Genomic DNA, 16,448 nt, shown 5'->3' with positions numbered 1-16,448 from the left:
TGGTAAGCTACCTTGTGGTCATTCAGAGATTAGTTTGGATAGCTGGCCTATCTGAGTTTCGAGCCCTTGGATCGACGCTTGTTGATTCTTAAGTGATGTCTCGGTATTTTGGAAATGGGTTTCTGATACTGATATGAATTTAGAGAGCATCTCTTCAAGGTTCGGTTTCTTCTCTTGTTGATACGGTGGCTATTGAAAACCCTGAGGATTTTGTGGCTTTTGATTCTCTTGACCACCCCAGGAGAAATTTGGGTGGTTCCTCCAACCTGCATTATAAGTATTACTGTATGGGTTATTTTGAGATCTAAAGTTATTATTACCCATATAGTTGACTTGTTCCTCTTCAGTTGTGGGATTGAAGGATTGATCTTCTGTATGCACACCTCCTCCACTTGAGTCACACCTCATTACTAGATGTACCTATGTAGAACCAAGTAAACCATCAATCTTTTTATTGAGAAGTTCTACCTGATTTGACAGGATAGTAACTGAGTCGACGTTATAAACGCTGGCCATTTTTGTTGGCTTAATCCTCATGACTTGCCACTGATAATTATTCAGTGACATTTTTTCAATGAATTCATAAGCCTCTTCAGGTGTTTTGTTGTTGATGGTTCCTCCAGCAGCTGTGTCAACCATTTGCCGAGTCGAGGGATTCAGTCCATTGTGGAATATTTGTACTTGAAGCCAAAGCGGTAACCCATGGTGAGGGCACCTTCGCAATAGATCCTTGTATCTCTCTCATGCATCGTAAAGTGTTTCTAAGTCCATCTGCATAAAAGAAGAAATATCATTACATAACTTAGCCATTTTAACCGGTGGAAAATATTTTAGTAGAAATTTTTCGGTCATTTGTTCCCAAGTAGTAATTGATCCTCATGGTAACGAGTTCAACCACTGTTTAGATTTGTTCTTCAATGAAAAAGGAAATAACCGAAGACGAATGACATCATCATAAACGCCATTGATTTTAAATGTATCGTAGAATTCCAAAAAGTTTGCTAAGTGAGCGTTGGGATCTTCATCCTGCAAACCATCAAACTGAACAAACTGCTGTATCATTTGAATTGTGTTAGGTTTCAGTTCAAAAGTATTTGCAGCTACAACTGGTCTAACTATGCTAGATTCAGTTCCTGTTAGAGAAGGTTTATCATAATCATACATAGTACGTGGAGCAGGATTTTGATTAGACGCAATTGGAGGAGGTAGCTGATTGCCTTGGTTTTCAGCCATCTCTTCGGTTAGGGGTTGAGTATCGTCTTCTTGCTCGTTCTCTTTGTATCTTAAGCTTCGCCTTATTTCTCTTTGGTTCCTACAAACTATGCGATCGATTTATTCGTCAAAAAGTAATGGTCCTGACGGGTTTCTTCTAGTCATAAACTAGGAAAACCTGCCAAGAGAAAGAAAAGTAAACTAATTAGTAACAAAAATATTAAAATTAAATTAAATTGCAAGAAAAATAAATGGCTAAAGTAATAAAAATTTAGTGTTCCTAATATTTTAGTTCCCTAGCAACGGCACCAAAAACTTGATCGCGTGATTCGTAACAAGTAATAAATATTTATAATGAAGATCAAACCTAGACTAACTATTATCACGACGAAAAGGCAAGCGCACCTATCAAACAATAGTATAGTAATGGCAAGACCAGGATATCGTACCCAGGGGAACCAAAAATACTAGTAATAACTATCTTTTTATTATTTAACCTAAGAATAAAGAGGTTTTGTTTTAATTAACTAATTATCTAAACTAAGAACTCACAGAGAAAAGAATTGGGGAATTGTTTTTGGGAAAATCGATTGAATGAAGACAATACCTAAGGAAAAATCCACCTAGACTTTACTTGTTATTCTGGTTCCGAATCGAACGATTTATTCATTCAACTCGTTCCGTAGAGATCCCTAAGTTATGTTATTATCCCTATTCAAGACTGATAACGTCTAATCCCTAGATTGAATAACTGAGACTTTTCTCTAATTACCACTATAGGGTTGCATTAACTCGATCTATTAATCCCTTTATTAGGTTTCACCCTAATTCGGCAAAATCTTGTCACCCTATTTCTAGGTGCGCAATCAACTTCGCTTAATTATGACAAAAGTACTCTTAGACAGGGTCTATTCCTCCTCTGAATAAGAGCATGTCTTGAATCAGTATCCTGGGATATCAAAACAAGAATTAAGAACACATAATTAAGAACAAGTCAAATATTTATCATTCGATTCAGAAAATAATAACAAGATTCATCTTAGGTTTCATTCCCCTTAGGTATTTAGGGGATTTAGTTCATAACTAAATAAGAAAACATCTCAGAAGAATAAATAATACAAAGCATAAAGAAAACCCAAAACTCCTGAAGGGAAATTGAGGAGAGATCTTCAGTCTTGATGATCAATCAGGCTTCCGAGATGGATCAATCGGCTTCCTTGGAGTAATTCCTTACTCCCCCTTCTCCGTCTCTCTTTTCTTCCTCCTTTAGGGTGTATTTATAGGCTTTGGAATGCCTAGAAGCCCTCAAAATTAGCCTTTTCTTAAGTGGACTCAACTTGGGCTCGACAGAGACACGCCCGTGTTTGATTACTTCAGGCCATGCTCGAGCTTGCCAAATTGACACGGCCATGTGGTCTGCCCGTGTGAGGAGGTCCAGGCCGTGTTGATTTCGTACTTTGGCCCATTTTCTCCGTTTTTGGCCCGTTTCTCGTTCCTTTCGCTCTCCTATGCTCTTTTAAGTATAAAACATGAATTAAAGCATTAGGAGCATCGAATTCACCAATTCTAATAAGAAGTCATCCACAAAATGCATTAAACATGGGGTAAAAATATGTATAATTTACGGTTTATCGTAATTAGACCATTATTATAAATAATGGACAAAGATAGACATGAAATAGGTGAATTTTTATATTATAACAAAGGTTAATTTAGTAATTTATTTATTAAAAGAAAATTAAAACAAATAAAAAAGTGGCATCATCTTCTTTAACTTTGGTTTCACCGAATTTGTTGAAGAAGGAAGCCATAGCTAGAGCTTAATATTCAATCATGCTTTGGATGATGCATGTAAGTTCGTTTTAGCCCTGTTTTTAATAATTTTTATGTTTTTGAGATCGTTGCAACTAAGTCTGGTTAGCTCGTACCTTTGATTTTGAAAATGGTAAAGATTTTGAATGTTGCAATTGATAAACCTTGTGATTTTAGATGTTAAATGATGAATATGAAATGTTGGTTGGGATTTAAAAGTATTTTGTTAAGTAATTTTGATGAATTTTTCGATTAGGGACTAAATTGTTGAAATAGTAAAAGTACAAGTATTTGATGTGAAATTGTTGCAAATATGGGTTGTATTGGAAGATAAAAATATTCGGCTGTCATGAAATTTCGAGAAAAAAATGGTTAATTTGCATGTGTTAGGATGGGGGACTAAATTGAATAAAAGTAAACTATTAAGGGAAATTTTGTAAAAATGTCAAAATAACTAAATTGCTTAAATACATTGTTTTATTGTCTAAATTAATAGATTTAATAAATTATTAATTTAGATTAAGATTTAGTGAAAAATCGAGAATGAAAAATTACCTAAATGCCCTTAAACTTTGTCATTTCTGTAATTTAGCCAGATAAGTTTGTAACTTGGTTAGTTCAATTAATTACTATTTCGATAGATTATTATCTATTTGTGTGTAGATGTGAATCAAAATTTTCAACTTGAAGGAAATGAATAAGATATTATAACAGCACAACATAAAAATGTGCAAGACCATGGTTGGACTATGGTAATGTTTATGTAAGACTATAGCGAGGCTATTGTAGTTTTTCAGATGCAAGACCATGGTTGGACCATGGAAATGTTTAAGTAAGACCATAGCGAGACTACGGTAGTTTTTCAGACGTAAGACCATGGTTGGACCATGGCAGTGTATATGTATATGTAAGACCATTGTTGGGCTATGGCATTTTAATGATAAGACCATAATCGGGTTATGGCACTATGAGCGTAAGACCATGGCAAGGTCATGGCAGAGCACATGTAAGATCATAGTTGGACTATGACACACTATGAACTGTGTACCAGGGTTTCAATCGTCTTTACAGTGTTCATCAAATATGAAAAGGGATGGTTTCGACCATCGATTAAAGAAAAGGGATGGTTTCGAACTTCGTTTAACACACTTGTGTGAGCTCCGGTAAGGGCTCCGATTGACTTCACTACGAAAAATATGGAAAGGTATGATGTATCAATGATCAAAGCATGAATATTCATGATTTGAAAGGTATGATTTAAGTGATGCTATGTTTATATACCATATCTTACCATGTGATGATATTGCTACGTTATGTTTTAATCACTGGCCTAAGACAATGGTAAGTGTTCAATATGAACCAAGACATGTATGTATGAAACTTCTTGAAATGATGATACATGGAAAACATGATATGTTATGAAGGATAATAGATCCAATTGGATCATGCTCAATTAAAATGGTTATCTATGTTAAGTTCACATGAATTATATTCAATTATGTTATCATGTATTATTGCTGGTGCTTGGGCTTGTGCCAAGTTTATGATTGAATTATATCATGCTTAATCTTAATGAAATACATTGAAACGGTAAGTGCTCAATTGGTAACGTGTTTATGTTAATGAAAAGGTGGAATAAATCAAAGTATGTAATTTCTTGTGCAATGGTTGATTATGTAGTTGATTCCAAACGAGCTATGTTTAAATGCACTAGTTTGTAGTCATGGTTGATATTATACATATATCTTATGTGTTATGCATATGAATTGGGTGAATAAAGGTAATGAAAAGGTAAATTCATAGTTGAAATGAAATTCAATGAAAAGGGAGTAATGAGTTGAAGGATGAACTATATGTGAGAAGTTTACGCATGCTATGAATGAACTTACTTATATCATGGATAAATACACTAAGTTGGGAATTGAGAACATGGTTTAGGCTTATGATAGGCATTGGGAATGGAATGAAAAAAAAAGTAGATTAAAAAGTGTATAATCTTATAGAAAATTTGATGATTATCTATTAAGTCCCATAAAATCCTATCATATTATGAATGATAAATGTATGTGACATTAATGAACTTACTGATTTGTGGGTTGATGATCATATCGATATATGAATCTTATGGCATTGACATAGATTTATGTTTATTTTATAAAGTCTATTATTGAAATGAAATATTATGCTTAAAGTTTATACGAACTTACTAAGCATACATTGCTTACATGGTTATTTTCCTTTACTTGACTGATTATCTGAAGCTCGATCGGGTTGGAAGCTAGTCGGAGATCCATCACACTATCCATCGAATTTATCAGTAGAATTTGATGTTTTAGTCGTGGTTATAATGGCATGTATAGGTGGACTATGTCTAATGTTTAATTGATGAGTTTGACATGTATATGTCATATTGGTTGATGATATTGGCATGAAATATTGCCTTAGATTTGAGGTACTTAAGGTACTATTGATGTCTTGTTGGTTGTGGTTAATATGATCAAATTGATGCGTGGTTTTATGGCCAAAGTGAAGTGTGTTAGCATGTATATATATGTGGTTTTATGAGTGATGACATTTTGACATTTTGGTGCTTAAACGGTTAATGTTGAAATGGTCAAGTAAATGTATGTTTTTAATGATCAATTTGGTATATTTTGTTGAGGTTTGACATATGGTCAATTGTGCCATGTCTTGGCATGATAATTTGTGGTTGTGTATATTGATTCATGCCAAAAGATGTATGTGTCTAGGTTGATTTTAATATTTATGTTTAAGGTGCCTTTTGGGCATATTGGTATTATGCAAAAATGCCATATTGATCTAGTTTTATTATGCATGTTTTAGGTACATTTTTGAATGCTTGAAATAGGTGCAAATGGCTTGTATGTATGAACATGTTTTGGGTGAGAGAAATGACTTGAAAATGGCCTATTTCTTTTCCAAACGACTTAAGACACAGGTGTGTGGGTCACATGGCCATGTGACACAGCTGTGTGTCCCCTGTAGGTTTCTAAAGGTTACATTTCGAGAGTTACACTGCCTGACACACGGGTGTGTGGCTTGGTTGTGTGAACCAAGTCAGAGAATTACACGAGTTAGGATACGGCCGTGTGTCCCTACTTCGAATGCCCACACAGCCTGAGACACGGGCGTGTGTCTCAACCGTGTGAGTCACACGGCTTGGCCACACGGCCATGTGAACCCTGTAGTGTGAATTTTTCCATCTTTTTCTATGAAGTTTTAAATATTTCTGATTTAGTCCTGGATCGTTTCTAAAATGTTTCTAACGCCTCGAGGGCTTGAATTCTGTGTTTGATTGGATTTTGCAATGATTATGAAACGTTGGAAATGAATGATTTGAGTTATGTTTTTACAGTAATGCTCCGTAACCCTATTCTGACGACGAATACAGATTAGGGGTGTTACAATGATAGTTATCTTGATTGAGAAATGATCATTTTGCTCTTATAATCTATTAATATGCACTTTTGTGTCCTTACTCACTTTCGGTAAAATCGTAATGTATTCCGTCTTATTTTTCCACTTTTTCAATACGGTTCCCATTTATCAAATTATTTTACCCTTTAGTCCTTTCCTCTTTTGGGGTATTTGCAGTTTTGGTCATTCAAGTTGTCCATATTTATATTTTGACCCTATAAATTTTGAATATTTACACTAAGACCACAACACTTTCACATTTTTACAATTTAGTTCATTCTTTAAATTAATACGTCAGGCTTTACTTCTTGATTCAACTTCCTTTGGTATCCCATGACATTTACTTACACCTTATTTCACTAAGAATCTATCACATATTGTTTACGAATAAGGATGTTTTTGGGATGTTACAATAATCGACTTATCGATTGGAGGAGAAAATTCATTGTTTGAGATCAATTCAAAATCAGAGCCTAAATTTAGCCTGAAGCTAGAGTGTCATCACATCAGTTTATTTAGTTTTGATTTTGTTTTAGTTTATTTTACTGTGATTTTGATTTCTATTTAATTTTTTATTTTTATTTTTAATTGGATTTAGTTCCCTCTTTTATTTTCATATAGGTTGACACACGTTATGGGCAAGACAACTGTCTAACTGTAACTTTGTTAAATTTAACTACAATTTTAGATATCCCAATCCCTGTGGGATTAACCCTACTCCCTATATTGCTATTTATATATTGTTTAGGTGTAGGAATTTATTTTTGGTCCTATAGAATGTAATATTTGGTCCTTGTACTTTAAAATTTAAAAATTCAATCTTCCTATTTTTTTTTTCAAATTTAAAGTCCTAATTCAATGCCATTAGTAGTTTTTATCAAAATTTATCAATTGAACATGTTTATTTCCTTTTAACTATATGAGGATAACCTAATCAAAATTCTAAGTTGACAAATTTTAATAGAAAATACTTACAGCTAGGGGTGAGTAAAATTCGATTCGATTCAAAAAAAATTGATAAAAAATTCAAAATTTGAATTAAATACTTCAAGTTATTTGGATCAACCCGAATAAAAAAATTTAAAATCTTTGGTTTAACTCGAAAATGTATTACATAATTCAAGTTATTAGAAAATCTGAATAAGAAAAGAAAAACTACGTCATTTTGATAAATGTTTACCTTTTCTAAAGTTAAAAGTCAAAACGATTAAGTTAAAATGGAAAACTACATCTCTTTGGTAAATCTTTACCCATTAAGTTAAAAAATAAAACCATTATATTGTTTATATAGTTAAATAATCTTGTACTTCGTCTACTGGTTAAATAATTGGTACATGTAAATGCAACACTGAGTATAAATGATAGGATTTGTTAACTCGACTTGACTTGACTCAATCCGATTCAATTAAAAAAATCAAATTAAGTTCGGTTGCTAAAATAGGGTTCGTCAACTCGACTAACTTCAAATTTTTTTACTTGATTTGATTCGATTCAATTGAATAGTCACCCTTGCTTATGACACATTTGTTTCACTGGAATGGAAGGATTGTATTGGAATTGAATAGACATACAGTGGTTTTCTTGGATGGAATGGAATAATTATTATAATAGTATTCATGCGTTTGGTTGAGAGGAATAGATATGTAATAGAAAAAAAACTCGAATGACGAATATGCTTTTTAAAAAAATTAAATTATGTTTTTATTTTTGTAAAGATATTAAAATACCAAAAGCGTTAAATGTTGAAATAAAAAATATACCCTTTATTTTTTTTATAGAAATGTAAAAATCATAGAAAAATGTTCAAATGACTAATATATCGTTTAATAATTTTTTTTAAAAATACAAAAAAAAGTGAAACCAATATACTTTATTGTATACTATTATTTTCATATTTGCATATAACCTTATGTTTTCTAAATTGAAGATCCAATTATACCACTTAAATACGTTTACCAAAAATATCCAACATTATATTCCATTATAGTAACATTATATTTCATTTTAATAACATCACTAGTATTGTTAAAGAGTGTTACTATCAAAATAAAAATATTGTTAAAGAAGTAACACCAACACAATCCAACCATCATCTCAGCATCTAAATAACTTAACAAATCATGGTCGGCTTTTAAGAGTCCAATTACAATACTAAACTCATTTACACATATACAAAAAGTGACAATATTGGTATGACTATAACACCCCGACTCGGCCTAGGAGTTTTGGCTAAGTCTAAAGCGTTACATTCGATCACCGAAGTAATCCTGTAAGCCTCTTACTAAAATCTTTAAGTATTTAAAGAAACAACATAAAATCAATTGTTTAAAAATTTGTAGTTTTCCTAAACCGAATTAGAATGCAATATATCTGAGTATTAACTCTAAATATCAAGCTAAGCTAAACTACTTTTAACCCTAAAATAAAAATGTAGAACTAATAATTACAACCCAAAAATGAACTTGTTTTAAGGAAAACTTCAAATAAACTTTAAAATAGAAATAATAGAAACAACTTGCTAATCCGAGGGTCCTCCGATGCCATCTCGCGTCCTAGTTTTTTGCATTACCTAAGAGGTAAAGAAAGGGGGAGTGGGCTTACAACAGCTTAGTGTGAGTCTAAATTATAAGTCATTGTATATATTTGTAAAAAAGGTAAAGCATATGATTCATAGCATAGTAATGAACCAAGTATTCTTCATAGTACATATGACAAATCAATGTATAATTAATTTATATATGATGCAATGCAAATTTACGGATTAAGTTCCCACCCGTCCATTTTATCTGCCCTTGAGCATTGCTCGACACTCCAAAACACATAACACATACTGAACATCCCAGATTTGATTGCCAGTGATGACGACTGTTCACTTGTAATCTATGGTAATAACTTTTACTACAATAACTTACCATATCAATTGCCCAATTTTTTATGGCCTTTTAACTATCACCCTGGTTTATCCAGTTTTGATGAAATTGTCGTCTACTTCATGTATTACTGACTTTCGGTGTGGACTTAATTTACCACTAATTCCTATGGAACTCCGTTGTCTTCTATATCCGTTTTTCATATAATTATGTACATATACTTAGCATGTAATTTTTTTTATCATTAATTGATTGCTATATTAAATATTTCATACTAGCATTTAATGGCATGTGATCAAGCATACATTTATATCAAAATCACATATGTACATATAATTTGTGCAAGTAAAAAAATAGTGTTACATGTACAAGATTTTTATGTGAATTAATAGGCCCAGTTATTTAGCACATACACAATTTCACGTAACATATAGGCTCACATGTACCTAGGGTTCGCATGTAGGCTCGTGTAACGCCCCAAATTTTGGGCCTAAAAGTTTTGGGATTTGACCATAAGGACAGTGAGGAGGCTGCACGTATGAGTTTGGCAGCCCATTTAAGTGGCAGAATAGGCCTGCTGATCTTGTGGTTGAGTGAGTGTTAGCATCCCTCAAGGTTCTAAGTTTGAGTCTCTGTATGGGAATTTTGGAAAAATATTTTATTTATTTCTTTTTGTTTTTAGGTTAAACAATTATTTTTTATGGGTTTATTATTATTATATGTTTTTTTATTTTTTTTTCTATTTTTTTCACGTTCTTTTCTTTTTTTTGTTATTCTTTTTCAGTTTTCTCTTTTTGGCTCTCTTTGTTTTCTATGAAATCGGTTGCTGACTGATTGTGGAATTCCGCTCCTCTGTTGTCATCTTCGATCACATATCAGGTGTGGGATTTGAACCTTGTTTACAATTTCCTTTTCTGTTTATTTTGTTTGCAAACATTTGTTTTCGACTTTTCTTGATTGAATGTTAACCCATTGATTTTGGGTTTTTAGTCGATGGAAGAGCTGAGAAATCGTCACTTTTTGGTGGTTGTTGGTAGGGCAAAGGTTAGGGACAAGTTTGGTGGCTAAAATGGTGGTTTCGGGGCTATTTTGGGTTGGTTTCGTGACCTCTCACGCCCGTGTGGATATGGAAATTAGGGTTCCGGGGAAAATTTGGGTGCGATTTGGGTAGTTTTTTCTGATATGTGATATTCACGACAGGTTTTAAAATTTTATAATTAATCGTTCTTGAAACTTGAAACTAACTATTATTACAATGAAGGCAAATGTACCTATCGAATAGTAATATAGCTTTAGCAAGACTGGATTGTCGAACCCAAAGGAACCATGAGTACTAGTAATTACTTTCTTTTTATTATCTAACCTAAAAATTAAGGGACTTGTTTATCTAACTAATTAACTAAACTAAGGGTGCACAGAGAGAAAATTGGGGAAAAGTTTTTGGGAAAACTCGATTGATTAAGACAATACCCAAGTAAAATCCACCTAGACTTCATTTGTTATTTGACTCTGAATTAGACGATTTATTCATTTGACTTAATCCGTAGAAATCTCTAAGTTATATTATTATCTCTCTCGAGACTAATAACGTCTAACCCTAGGTTGATTAATTGAAATCTCTTTCTAATTAATACCCTAGTGTTGCATTAACTCGATCTATGGACTCCCTTATTAGGTTTCACCCTAATCCGGCAAAATCTTGTCACCTTATCTCTAGGCGTGCAATCAACTCCGCTTAATTATGACAAATTTACTCTTAGACAGAGACTTTTGCTCCTCTGAATAAGCGCATTAACTTGAATCAATATCCTGGAATATTAAAATAAGAATTAAGAACACATAATTAAGAACAAGTCAAATATTTATCATATAATTCAGATAATAGTAACAAGATTCGTCTTACGTTTCATTCCCCTTAGGTATTTAGGGGGTTTAGTTCATAATTATGAAAGAGAACATCTCAAAAGAATAAAGATAACAAAACATAAAGAAAACCCAAAACTCCTGAAGGAAATTGAAGGGAGAACTTCAGTCTTGACGATGAATCCGGCTTTCGAGATGGATCAATTGGCTTTCTTTGAGTAATTCCTTACCTCCTACTCCCCCTGTCTTTTCCAAGTGCCTCCTTAGGTGTTTAAATAGGCTTTTGAATGCCTAAAACCCTCAAGAGTTCCCTTTTCCGAATAGAACTATACTTGGGCTCGACAGGGACACGCCCGTGTGCGATTGCTTCAGACCGTGGTTAAGGCTGTTAAATGGGAATGGGCGTGTGGTCTACCCATGTAAGTCGTGCTTCGATCCTGCCAAATGGACATGACTGTGTGTCTTGCCTGTGTGAGGAAGTCTAGGCCGTGTTGATTTCCTATGTGGGTCCATTTTCTCCGTTTTCAGCCTGTTTCTCGCTCTTTTTACTCTCCTATGCTCACTTAAGTATAAAACATGAATTTAAAAGATTAAGAGCATCGAATTCACCAAATCTAAGGATAATTCATCCAAAAATATGCTAAACATGAGGTAAAAATATGTATAAATTATGGTTTATCAAATACCCCTACAGTTAAGCGTTTGCTTGTCCTCAAGCAAAATCCTCAACTCACAATCAAAATAAATTCTTCTTAACCTATAATCTCTACCAATAATATCTCAAAATAAATCATAAGTAATCATACATTGAGACTAAGTTTCAAACATTCCAAGTTGAGCATTTATCACGAAAAAATAGGTGTTTCCCCTCGTCTAAGTGATTACCTTTGATTCAAAATATCACAGAGTTTAACATCCACACTAAAGATTCACTCAAATCACTCGAGGTGTTTAAGGACAATAAATAAAGCACTCATTAGTCAATATGAAAAGTTATTACCATAGGCTTCATGAAAATCAAATCTCCACCACTATATATTGAGATGATTCATCAATCAAAAGTTTTTAAAAGGTTGTAATGTGGCTTTGGTTAGGGGGTGTGGTTACAAGCTAAAAAACAAAGTTAGAATCGAGATTGAATTGAAAAATTACCTAACTAGAAAAATAACTAATTATCAGTTGAATACAAGTGAGCTTCTTCTCAGAATATGGAATTAACACTAAAGCTCAAAAACGACGAATTACTACTAATATGTATGTAAGTATTGTATATATATATATTTTAAGAACAAGTCAAATAACATAGAACTTTGCTAATTATTGAAACGAAGAATAAAACATAGCTAAGCAATTAATTCAAATCAAATCTCGACAAAAATGGGATCAAATTAGGGGATTTCAACAATAATGGGTTATGGGTTAATATTGAGGGTAAATCAATTAATGGCTTGTTAGGCTCAAAGGGGTTCACTAAGGGTTAATTATGAGGGTAGGCTTTTATGGAGTAAGTGAGTTAAACCTAAGTGCCTTTATCATCTCGACTTATCAAATTAATGGCGTGGTCTTGACATGCATAATCAAACAAGTTCTAGAATAACGATTCGATATTGACCCACTCAAAGCAACAATAAAAGTGAGCAAGAGAGAAATAATATATGCTCTAAGGGCTCAAGATCTCACAAAAATTATGGCTTTTTGATGTTAAACCTGTGAATTTCAACTCAAGATAATACATAAACTTAAGGAAACAACCTAAAAAAAATTTAATTCTTAAAAATCAACTTTTCATGCTTGATTCTCTAATTCCTTCAAAGTTTAAACGGTCAATGCATAAATGCCTACGTTTTAATTCAAGACATATCAATAAAAATCATAAATTAATCAAAATTCATTCTAATAATGATATGAGAAGATTATTTGAGAACAAGACAAAATTCAGAGATTTTTCTGATAGTGATATAAAAGACCCCCTCACACTTAAGATGTATGTTGCCCTCAATGTACAAAGATAGATATACTGAAAAATATAGATATATAATCATAAGATAGGGAGGGAAGTGAAACTTCTTGAATGATGAATGAACTCCTTGAGTTGTAGTTATGGAGAATAATCGGCTAAGGCAATGATGAGAGTGGAGGAGGATACTCCGGTGGTGGTAGAGGTTTTGTTCCACAACCACAGTGTCCAGCGAAGAGGTTATCATGATGGTTTGAAACACAAAAATTTATATACTTTTTCATACCCTTTTTAACTTAAAACCAGGATATTCCGGTTAAATTCTTGTCGAAAAATAATTAAAATTTATAAAATAATTAAATTATGTTAAAATATAAGCATTATAAATTTTAATTAATTTTATAGTTAATTTTGATTAAATTTGGTTATTTTTGACAGAATTACACAATTGGAGAAAAAGAGCCCGGTGAATACTGTGAGAAGAACAAAACTGAGAGTAATTTGAAGTATCGAGGCCAATTAATTTCCAGCCCAAGACGGTCCAGAAATGTGTATTAATTCATAATTAAATTAATTTTAATTTATTTCCTATTTAATTTAGGGTAAATGAATTAATTTTAATTAATTATGAAGAAAGGGCCTAGTGAACCGCACTGGTTGAATCGAATGAAGTGAGCCGAACCCGCCACTAATTGGGCTGACCAGAACCGTCCATTGGCTGACCCAAATCAGTAAATTAGCTGATAAAATATGCTTGCAAAAAGGCCCTTGAAAAACCTCCAAATTACGTTCAAACCTCACCTTTAGGCTTTGTAGATTTGCCCCAGCCTATTTTTAGCAAGGTTGACAGCTTCAACCTTGCCATGTGTGTGGCCGGTCATGGGAGGGGTCTCTTGGTGCTATTTTTAGCGGCCCTCTTCAGCTATAAAAGCCACCCTATGCTGCCCATATCAAAGCATCCCTCAACATCCCTCATTCTACAACATTCTCTTATCCTCTCTTCACTTCCTCAAGTTTCCTCTCCATTTTTCCATCCCATTTTCCCTTCCTCTTTTGCCGATTTCCTCTCTTGAGAAAGAGGTGTTCTTCAGCCATCTTGGGCAGCAATCAAGGATTCATAGAAGCCATGCTCGGCGAAGACAATGGAGACTAAGAATGGCGCAACAGTCGAGCTGCAGAGAAACACTGGATTTGCTTTCTGTTCCCTTTCTTTTTAATTTCTGTTGTTTTTATGATGAACATATCTATGAAAAATATTGTTGTTGAAATGGTTATTTTAATCAATTTAGCTTGAATTTAATTCGTGTTGGGTTGATTATATTTTGCCTACTTGAATTATTAAAATAGTGTTTATGCTGTTATAGGCCTCAGTGAAATGCTTAATTAAGTAAAATCATGCTTAGGTTATTTGGCATTAGAATTGTTTAGATAACTAAAGAATTAATTGTTTAAACGGATTGAAATTGCAATTAATGGACTCAGTACCTAATCAGTGCATGTTTAATTCTTCTAAGGTAATTGAAAATTAAATTAGCATTGTATTTGGCAACACATATGCCTTGCATAACTTGCAAGATTGTTGTGATTAAATTGTTTCAAGGTATGGCTACTTTGTTACTTCACATAATCTTTTACATGTTTATTAAGTTGAATTAATCGGTTGAATTGACATAGGAATATGCGAGAGATAATTTAATTCAATAAGTATGTATGTGCGATAGCATGTTTACTTTATTAAATCTGTTTAGTCGGTTGAATTGGCATAGGGATATGTTCAAGAGATAAATGGAATTTTAATTAGTAAATATGTTCATAAGTTAGCAAATTACTGGGTTGCCGTGAATTTATTCATAACAGCATAAGCACGAATTTAATATTTCTAAGTTAAAAAGGTATAATTAATCCAACACAATTATATCATCTTGATTAAATCTTAATTGAAATCGTGCACTAGAACTCTTTTATTTTATTTAAATTGTTTGCTTAGTTTTAAAATCTTTGTTTATAAATCACTCTTTTCAAACCAAAATCATGTTTACCTCACCAAAGTGTTTTAATTAATTTCATAAATATTGCTTTTTACAGTCCCTGTGGGCACGATAACTCGACATTTACTTGTCACTTTATTACTTGTTACGATTGTGTACACTTGCACATTTCCACCGTTCCAAGTTTTTGGCGCCATTTCTGGGGACTGTTTTTTAAAAAAAAACATTATTTGTGAATTTATTTTTACATTTTGGTTCTTTTATTTTCCTGTTCAATTTTACTTAATTAATTCTTCTCTGATTATTTTAGGTGTTTATGAGTATTGACCGAATTATCGACTTACTCCCAGTGGACCCTGAAATAGAACGAACCTTTCGCCAACGAAGAAGACAAGCGAACCAGAGAAGGACCGAAGAGATGAATTTCGAGAATATCAATCAAGGAAATGGAGCAAACCTTGCTCAAAATCCTATCGTTATTGCTGATGATAGGGATAGAGCTTTACGACAATATACCGTGCCAGTTTTTAATGACCTTAATCCAGGTATTAGAAGACCTGAGATCGAGGCAAAACAATTTGAGCTGAAGCCAGTCATGTTCCAGATGCTTCAGACAGTGGGCCAGTTCAGTGGAATGCCTACTGAAGATCCTCATCTTTATTTAAGACTGTTTATGGAGGTGAGCGACTCTTTCAAGCTAGCCGGAGTACCCGAAGATGCATTGCGATTAAAACTGTTCCCGTACTCGCTGAGGGACAGAGCTCAAGCCTGGTTAAACTCACTGCCACTGAACTCGATTTCTACATGGCAAGAGTTAGCAGAGAGATTTCTTGTGAAGTATTTCCAGCCTAGCAAGATTGCTAAGCTGAGAAATGAGATTACTGCTTTCCAACAAATGGATGATGAGTCCTTGTATGAGGCATGGGAAAGATTCAAAGAGTTATTACGAAAGTGCCCTCATCACGAAATTCCGCATTGCATCCAACTTGAGACAGTTTACAATGGTCTCAACGCTCACACAAGGATGGTAGTAGATGCTTCTGCTAGCGGTGCTATCTTATCTAAGTCTTACAATGAGGCTTATGAAATCATCGAGAGTAATTATCAGTGGCCAACCAATCGAGCAACATCAGGAAGATGAGCTGCCGAAATCCATAAAGTGGACGCCCTCACTTCGCTTGCATCCCATGTATCTTCGATATCTTCAATTTTAACGAATCTTACCACTAATGGGTCAAATCCAGAATCCATGTACTACATAGGTAATCAGAACCAGAACCGAGGAAGGCAAGGGATGCAATCCAACTT

The 16,448-nt window shown here is 33.5% G+C and overlaps 2 non-coding genes across 2 annotated transcripts; one reads left to right on the top strand and one right to left on the bottom strand.

Annotated features, from left to right (window-relative positions):
• Positions 1-697: 697 nt before the first annotated feature.
• LOC121228719 (small nucleolar RNA R71) lies at positions 698-804 on the top strand. The gene has a single exon (XR_005926294.1). It is a non-coding gene; the product is annotated as a small nucleolar RNA R71 (small nucleolar RNA).
• Positions 805-16,002: 15,198 nt separating this feature from the next.
• Positions 16,003-16,109, bottom strand: LOC121228337 (small nucleolar RNA R71). Its single transcript, XR_005925913.1, has one exon. It is a non-coding gene; the product is annotated as a small nucleolar RNA R71 (small nucleolar RNA).
• Positions 16,110-16,448: the final 339 nt, after the last annotated feature.

Source organism: Gossypium hirsutum, chromosome A04 (assembly GCF_007990345.1).
Source record: "Gossypium hirsutum isolate 1008001.06 chromosome A04, Gossypium_hirsutum_v2.1, whole genome shotgun sequence".
In the NCBI taxonomy this organism is placed as follows: Eukaryota; Viridiplantae; Streptophyta; class Magnoliopsida; order Malvales; family Malvaceae; genus Gossypium; species Gossypium hirsutum.
This window is presented reverse-complemented; position numbering and strand designations above follow the sequence as displayed.